Source organism: Haemaphysalis longicornis, unplaced genomic scaffold, assembly GCF_048455015.1.
Source record: "Haemaphysalis longicornis isolate Haplotype H1 unplaced genomic scaffold, Haemaphysalis longicornis Haplotype H1 scaffold_2, whole genome shotgun sequence".
Lineage (NCBI taxonomy): Eukaryota > Metazoa > Arthropoda > Arachnida > Ixodida > Ixodidae > Haemaphysalis > Haemaphysalis longicornis.
In genome coordinates, this window is record NW_027526295.1 from 115,018,991 (window position 1) to 115,027,814 (window position 8,824).

An 8,824-nucleotide genomic window follows, 5' to 3' on the forward strand; every position below is an offset into this window, starting at 1 on the left:
TTTCGAAAGTGGATAACCAAAGAATCCATCACGAGAACGCTCCGCGTCCAACCTTCGTCATGCTTGAACTCAACGATCAAACGACGAACTCAACGACTAAAGCTTCGCGTTTTGTCATCGTTGTCGTTAAACAGGGGGGTAGTTGATTTTTTTCTTTCCCTTCGCTCACGATCATTCCTCATCATTGTCAGAGAAGGTTGGCATTCCTGCAGGACGTATTGGCGTAGAACGGCACCAGTGAGAGGATAGAGTTTCGCTTTAAAAGAAAGAGACAATCTCACGCGAGTTACAGGTTGGAACCTACCGAGATCCGCTAGTACTTAGTAAACTTTACCCAGGTCAATTTGAATCTAAGTGGTAACATTGTGAAATCCTGACGGCGCACCTACACCAAGAACTTGGGAGGCTCTGATGCCCAGCTGAGTGAGCTCTGGCGTAGAAGCTGAACGGACAATCATCTATCAAAAGATGCCGCCGCCGGGCCCCAATGGATACCGGCCGACTCGTAGCAAGGTTTGTTTTACAAAAAAACCAATGATTGATGCTGGTTAAATCTTTTGTCGTCAGCCGTACAACACGAGGCTGGCAGCTTTGCTTTAATGCTCGTTGTTGTTATTGTTCCGTTGCTATGAAACATATCCTGTCAGGATCGCCCAATCGTCAGTGTGCGGTGAAAGAAAAAAGTTTTTTATCAAACAACAGGGTACTGTGAAAAGATAATTCGAAGTGATGGGAACCATTTCGGATAAAAACAAAAAAGAAAGCTGAAAATTAAAAGGCTAGAGTAATCAATGCCAATTATAATGAGAATCGATCACAATTTGCAATGAAACTTATCAGGGTAGAGCAAAACTTGCGGCGGCCGAACCCCATTTCGGAAGCCATGAATGATGGAAGATCCGGCAAAGACAATGCTATCCCAGACTACTTGCGACGTACAACCAATACAGCTGCACTGCACCAAAGAAAAGACTCACAACATCGGAGACGGTGAAACTACTTTTATTGCGAGGAATGCAGATAAGCAAGTCTACAAACAAGAAACAAGAAAACTGACTCGTCACAACATGTAAAAATGTCGATTTTAATTTCGTTACGGGAAACCAGGAAGCACATCTGTAAAACAAGGTACGAGAAAATTATCGCATGAGCATGCGAGAAATTGTATGGGTGCGCTTACACGCCTTGAATGCGAAAGCTGCTTCCTGTTGTGATATTTATCTAACGTCTTCCATCGATAAAAAATTTTATTAGATTCTCCCTTCCCCCCTTTTTTATCTGACTTCATTGCACACCGCACCATAATAGCGTGACTTTCTTTGTAATATAACATAACGCTGCCTGACCGGACCAAATCTAACTGAGCTTAATCTAAGTAACGTTATCTAACCAAGAGTAGGAAATAATTATAACACCTAAAACCAAATTTTAGCCTAAATCAAATATATCATGAGGAAATAATAAAAAATGCGCGCCAATTCACCGTGGGAAGGTGTAGGAAAGCGAAGCTGTAAGTGACCCCCACAACGATTATCCACGGGACGCCACTTGAATCCACACACGTGGCTCTACAAAGAGTGATACCAGAGACAAGTGAAATGCACTTAACCACATCCTTTGTTACTTCAAAGAGATATTCGTTGCTTAGGGTAAATCAATTCATTATTTATCAACGGTGGTTGGTTGAGTTGTATTGGTGAGTCACATGAGTGGAAACTTTTTTTAATAAAATTAATGGTACCTCAATCCCGGTGCTACTAGATAGGCGGCAGAGACGGAAGATTAGTGAGATACCATGCATTGGTGTGAGTTGCCTTTAATTTTTATAATTTTTATCGCATTCGCATGGCGCCTGCACGGCCGCTACACGCTCTGTGGGCAGCGTGAGAGGTCGCGTGGCGCTATCCCAGGACATTCAGCGAGAACGCATGGCGTAAACCCGAAGATGTGCTCGGTGAGTGCACCTTCTGTCTCCCCCGTCTCCGCGTGGGCTCGTAGCTCAATCGGTAAGGCAACCAGCTTTCGCTCCGTTTCTCTATTTATTCCACGTTCGATTCCTGGCGGTGCTAGTAAGATGTTTTATTTGTTTGCTGGGGCTTTCTGTTGACACCAACGGAACGCGACAGAAACCTTGGGGGTAGAGGTAAAACGCTTCGCTTTATATAAACAAACAAAAAACCCACAAGCGCCGGACTCTATCTTCGGTCTTTTGCAGCACGAAGCCACGGCCTAACCAATACACCATTATACCAGATGTTCCACGCCGCGGCAGCGCTGTTTTGAAATTATGGATGCCGCAGAATAGCATTAACACATCGGCATGGCTGCAGGCTGTAGCCACGGTTCCACAGATGAGCTGGAGCGTGGTAGGACGACACTGTAGTCATTGGAACTTTGAGCATACTAACCATGAAAATCACACTACGTATTTACGCCAACAGCGTACAGGAAGGGCGGACCAGGGCGACTGCCCAAGCCAGACTGTCATACTAACAAAAAGAAAGACGACACGGCGCAAACAGTAACGCGCCATATGGATAATATTAGTAAGACAGAATCCGCCACTGAAGGCTTACGTGAGTAATTTGAGCATGCTAATTACAAAAGTAGGAATGTACCTGTACACCAGCAGCGTATATGCGTTGCTAAAAGGGGTGAATGGCGAATCCTCTCAGTCATTGAAACGCAGGGAATACAAACGCGCAAAAGAAAGATCACTTTGACGACGATCAAAGTACACAATCCCCCACTGAAAGTCAACACGACTAGTTTGAGCATGCTAATGCGAAAAGTAGGAAAGACTGCGTTCCCTAGTGGCTTATGAGGTTTGCTGCTAAGGAGGCGATGGTCCGAGAGGCCGGCACACGCTTAACTACGTTCGCGCAATCCCTTCCATTCTTCTTGCGAGCTTCGGGAGAAAGCTCTGACAAGTCTCGAACTCAATGACCAGTGTCTGCTGGTGTAGCGGGCTTTTTAGGCTGAAAGCGTTCAATCGGCTTTGTACTGAGAACTCCTCCCCGCTGCTTTTCGTAATGCACATGTTTATTCTCTATGTTTCTCTCCCTTCATCTAAAATCACCACCAGCCGACAGCATCGCGATCACTACGGCATGAACATCATAAAGATTACACATCAAACATTGCCGCAACCGAAGGGGACATAATCGAGACCACCGCATTGAAGAAACATGACTGGGCCCTTGTACACAGGCCTCTAGCTCCGTTTGATCGCATCACTACAAAAGTAACGTACGTTTAGCGCGATAATCCATTCATAGATAGGTACAAGCCCGCAACTTCCTGTTGCATGCAGAATGTTAATTAAAACAACCTAAAAGATATTAGACCCCCTTGTTTACGAAAGGTTGGCGTAGCCACGGCCGGACTGGAGCAGCGGCGGGCGCGCAAACTGCGCGCCCGCCGCTCCTCCAGCCCGGCCGTGGCGTAGCAGTGAGTTGATGTACATTTTAAAGCAGAAAAAGGGCGGTACTTGAAAAAATTGGCTCCAATCAACGCTCTGAAGGTGGTTGGACTGCGAAGCTATAAACAACACCCACAACGATTACCCATGCGACGTCACAAGAGTGAAACTAAAGATGACCGAACGCAGCAGCGACGGAGGAAAGAAAACGGAGAGGAGCCTAAGGCGAAGAGTGAGGTGGAGGACGGCACTCGCGGCTATGACGTCCTCTCTCGCACTGCTCCCCTCACTCTTGTTTCATGGGTCGCCGCAATAGAGCGCCATCCCCGCCCTCCACTTCCCCAGACGCTGCTCCGTTCGCCGCTTATCCAAACCAGGTGAACGCCATTATCATACATTATATGCGGTTTGCACTTCACACGAGGGCTTTGACTGAGCACAGGTGGTTTACCCGCCGCTGTGCTTAAGGCGCTGGTCCCGTGACCTTGGCATACGTACGCACGCAATGGCTGGTCTCGTGACCAAAGCGGCGGCAGGAAATGCACCACGGAACTTCGCATTCGCGCCGGACGTGCCCGGTCGAGCCACAACGCAGGCACTGTGGTTCGCGTCCCTAGACTACTAATAGGGCCAGTTCTCAAGCTACTCTCAACTGGTGGGGCAAGCCGTCGACATTAAGCCCAGCCTTGAGCGTTATGTTGACCTTCCCGATTGTCGAGCTTTTCTCCTGAACTCAGTAACTCGCCACTTTCTCTTTGCACAAGTTCCCCCACTTTCCCGTACAGAGCGAGGGGGACGCGGACGTCTTCGTCAGCTGCGTTGTAAAGTAACCAGTGCAGCTTCAGTCGTACCTTTTGCATTGACGGGTCGACGACCATGCACCGGTGCCCCTTCCCGTTGACTTCCGGGTTTTCCAGAACCTTCTTCATTCCGTCCGGGTTCTTGAAAGCAAACACCCATAAATTGCTCATTTGATAAGCCCCAAGGGCGACTGCTTCCGAAAGCAGTCCCAGTTGCGCCAGCGTATCGCGAAAATATTTGACGCGACACGGGCGGGCACGTAGGTCGCCATGCAAAAAAACGGTGTTCAACACACTTCGTCCGGTGGGCATCGTGGGCAGGAAAACCTGAAACTAGTTGTCATGCTCAATAAACCTGTTACCGCGGGCCCGTAGCGCACTGAAACCACTCTAAAAGAGCCCGTCATCTCACGTCAGCACTCTACGGTGGCCGGAAGTGGTAGCATTGCGCTCGGTCAGTACTTGGGAGGGAGGTACGCTCACATCAGAAGACGGGGGAACCATAGGGTGAAGTGCGGAAAACCAGAGGAAGCTAGAAAACCATAGACGGGGGAAGCACGAAAAACCATAGGTGGTGTTGTATGTGGTAAAAAAAGTGGCCCAGCTATAAATAATACATAAAAAACACATTCCAGTTTACAAAACGTTTGGGCCCGCAGCTCCGCAGTAGCGCTGGGAGCGGTGGAACAATTGTCTTGCTTGGTTGTTCATGCCTTCGCAGCACCTACCTACCTTGAGCATTGGCCAGGAATTGGGAGCTTTGTGGGAATACTATGCACGCTTTACCAGACTATGAATTGCAAACGTCAAGTGCGTGTCACGTGACTCGTAAACACGATGCCACGTGAGTAAAACAAGTGCACACCAGCCACGCAGAACGCCGGTTATAAGGAAACAGCGGCTTGGTCCACTATGCCGATGTAATGCCCGCCGGAAGACAAAGAAACGAAAGCAAACAGGGAGACTCAGGTACAATGAATAGCAGTCAAAAATTCGTTGGCAGGCTTAACCAAGGTTTCGCCTCCAGGGCACGTAAGCATACTTACGCAAAATGGGGAATTTTCTTCATTCTGTCCACTATAGGTGGACGAGCTGCGTACGACGTACCAAAGAGGCATTGGGCGATGTCATGATTAGTCGGTTTCTAATTACTGCATAATAGAGCCTTTCCACACACTTCTCCCTGCTCTTGTTGTGTGTCGCCTGAATCCGGCGTTTCACCTAATGTTTGTTCTTTTAACGGTGAAGCTCTTTAGCAAATCGTAATTTTTCGTGTCCGCAGTTCAAAATACCAAGAAATTGTCGAGGGCACGCGCGTGATCTCGGGCATCGCGGCGGCCACCCAGCGTCCCTGGCGCACGTTTGTCAAGCCCAGAGTACCCACTGAGGGAGATTAGCCAAAATTGGCAAAAAACTCCATTGTTCGCCATGGCCGTGGAAACACTTGCTGGGAACGAGAAAGACTCCACCATTCACCGTAATTGCCTTTCTTGGAACGTGCCTAGGCACTTTATAGCGTACGCCCGTCCGAGGTGACGTGCAATGATTATCCTTTCCAAACAAAATGAAGGAAGGTCACACCTATAGCAACACGGACGGAGTATAGATATTTGATTTTTTAAGTATTTGATTTGCTTTTGCAAAAACCAAGAATTCATGATTTTTTATTAAAAAAATAACCCTTCAAATATCACATGTATTGATTATCTGCCTTATATTTGCCTGATGTCTTGTTCTTGTTCAACAGTGTTGACAAGTAGGAACATTGACACCGGACTTAGACGTCTAGATTAGGCTGTGGGTGTTGCGGAGCGACCACCTCGTTGCGGGTGCGCCACTAGGAAACGGAGCCGTGAGAGCCCCGATGAAACCCTTTTAATGGCGATGACTCAGTTACAATGACAATGATAGTAGTGCACGCTCCGCTCGAGCGCCTCTTCTTCGCAATTCCCAACAGTGGGTATATAAGACTATTGCGCAGTTCCTACTTCAATTTGGCCGGGTAGCTGAATCGAGTCAGAGACCGACAGACATAAGGAGAAAGCAAAATTTATGCGTTTAAGTAGCCTAAGAAAGGCTTTTTTAAAAGATTAGAGAAACGCAACTCACCAGTCGCTCTCTCGCGCCACCTCTGTGACGTCACGGGGCGTTGTGGGAGTGGCTACCCCCGACGAAAAAAAAACTGACAGTAAACATTATGCGGCGACTATTTCCGGTTGTTCGTCGAAGCTAAATACTAGCAAGCAATGCCAGTATTTAACTGGGGCAGGGATCAACCACCGTCAAATGCGAAAGTTTTCTATAACTTGGTGACAAACGAGAACAGGCGCCCGTCCTGTCCTTGCGTAGTTGGCAGCTTGAAAGTTTGTTACAGTTTGCGGCCTTTTACTCGGTGAAAACAACGTTTCTAGGCACAGGAGTAGAGTTCCGGACGTTATAGAAGGCCGCTTCTTTAACAAGAAACAAAATAGTGCGTCGTAATCATGTTCTCATATTGGCAGGCAGCTGACATTTCTGAATGGGTTTTCTTCGGGCTCACTGCGCAAGGCGATATCGTTCGCGAATCTCAAGTGGCCTAAATATCCTCTATTCACTTCCACCCTATTCCTCTATTAAGCCTTGGAGTAAACCCTGTGGCCAAGCTTTAAATAATCGGGCTGAGATTGTCTCTGCCAATCTCGCGTTCGTACTGCCGGAAAACATCTCCCTCTTATTCCCAAGTCCTGTCATTGCCGTACGTTCCTTGTTTGATTAAAAAGCTATCCGGCAGTCTTGAACTCCGGCTCTCAACACTTCCATTACTGCTTGTGTTTGCACTGGGCCAACCAATTTTTGTAATCTATAAAGCTTCTATAGATGTTGTTGACAGATGCCTTATTTTATTGACGCATTGCTTTATTTAGCCCCCATCTTAAAGGGACTCTGAAGTGATTTGTAAACATTGCGGGATTACTCGCGCACCTTGTAGTCCGGAGCTGCATAGGACATGTTTCGACCACTCTGAGCGCGTTTACGAGAATTTACTTAGTAGAAAAATCAATACGAAAACGATGTCCTCCTCTCTGCATCCCCGCCCATTTTCTGTGGCGTTTTCATGTGACGTCAAGAGGAGATGACTTGGCTGGACGGCGCTACTGCACAGCTCGCCGACCTTCCGGCCGAGTCAGTCGGCCCAGCGTTTAGTCCGCCGGCCGCCTACGGGTCGTCGCAATTCGTTTGCTCAGCAGAAACAGAGCCACGTCACGATTGTAAATGGAAGAATGTGTCTTTCTTTCATTTGTTATTTTGTACACTGTATCGAGCTCCAAGTCCAGGTAGCACCACACAAGCGCTGCACGAGCGCATATGCGACGCGTTTCGCTGCGAGACTGGTACGGTAGTAAGAACATCTAAGGCCACTTGAAGGCGGGAGAAGAGTCAGCGAAATCAATATAGGTACTAAGAAAATTAAATCAACTAGAACCTTTACCGTACAGCGTAAAACTAGGGAGCAGGAAGCACTTCTTTTGCGGGTGAACAAGCACAGCGGTCAGCAGCACGACCACACATCTGCGAGTGCTTTTCCGTCTAAGAAATAGAATTGCTAGACGTGAGATATTCTGGAATTTTGTGGGACGCTTACTGCACGAGCGCTATACAACAAATAGTCACCTAAGCTGCTTGAAATACTAAAACTAAATAAAAGTGCAAACTGGTTATACGTCATATATCTTATATTTCCAATGCCGGAAGCGCTGTCTCGTGGCCGATTGGTCTGGGGCGCATGGTATATATGTTCTTTTGAAAGTCGATGTTCGAATCCCCAAGCGTACATTCTTCCTTTTTTGTAAGTTGATTTTTTATGTTTTCGGCCGATGTGTTCTATACTAAGATGACCATTTTTGGGCCATAACGTTCACTGCTCCCCGAGCGAGTTCGCAGAACGCGCGCAGACTGACACTGACGCGCTAGCGAGTTCTCGTTAGCGTACTGTTGCGTGCACTGGCACCGACTACTTACGGGCAGTGGCCACAGGCCAGGTTCAGCAGACCCTTCACCTGGTGCGAACACGCTTTTTACGATACAGGCATGAGTGACGCAAGCTCCAAATAAGGGGGAAAAGCGCATGCATTTGAGCGTCTGCGGTGACGCCGAGGGCGTTCATCCACTGCGTAGGCCTTCGCTAGTGATTGCTACGATTCCAATCCGTCCTGGGAGGCTTATCTTAGGCTTTTTACAGCCAACAACATGGCAGAAGTGCGGTATGACGATTATTGAGATATCGAGAATACCCGTCCAACGATAACGTCGGATGTCAAGCATGTTGTTTTACAGAAACGAAACCGAAACTTGTTTGAATGCTAATCCTGGACATCGCCCAATCATGGTGGACCTCCTCCCGACGTCACAGGCTTTAGTTGGTGCGGCCGCCGCAGACCGCGCATGGTAGTTTTTCTTCTTTCGGGCTTTATAAAATAACTACCGACTTATCAACCGGAGAAACGATGAAAAGTGTGTTAATTTGAGCCAGTCTACGCAGTTAAAGCAAAAACGGAACCTCGACAAATTCACTTCAGTGCCCTTTAATGCCACCGCAAAGATAAGAAATCGAGCCCGCGATCCA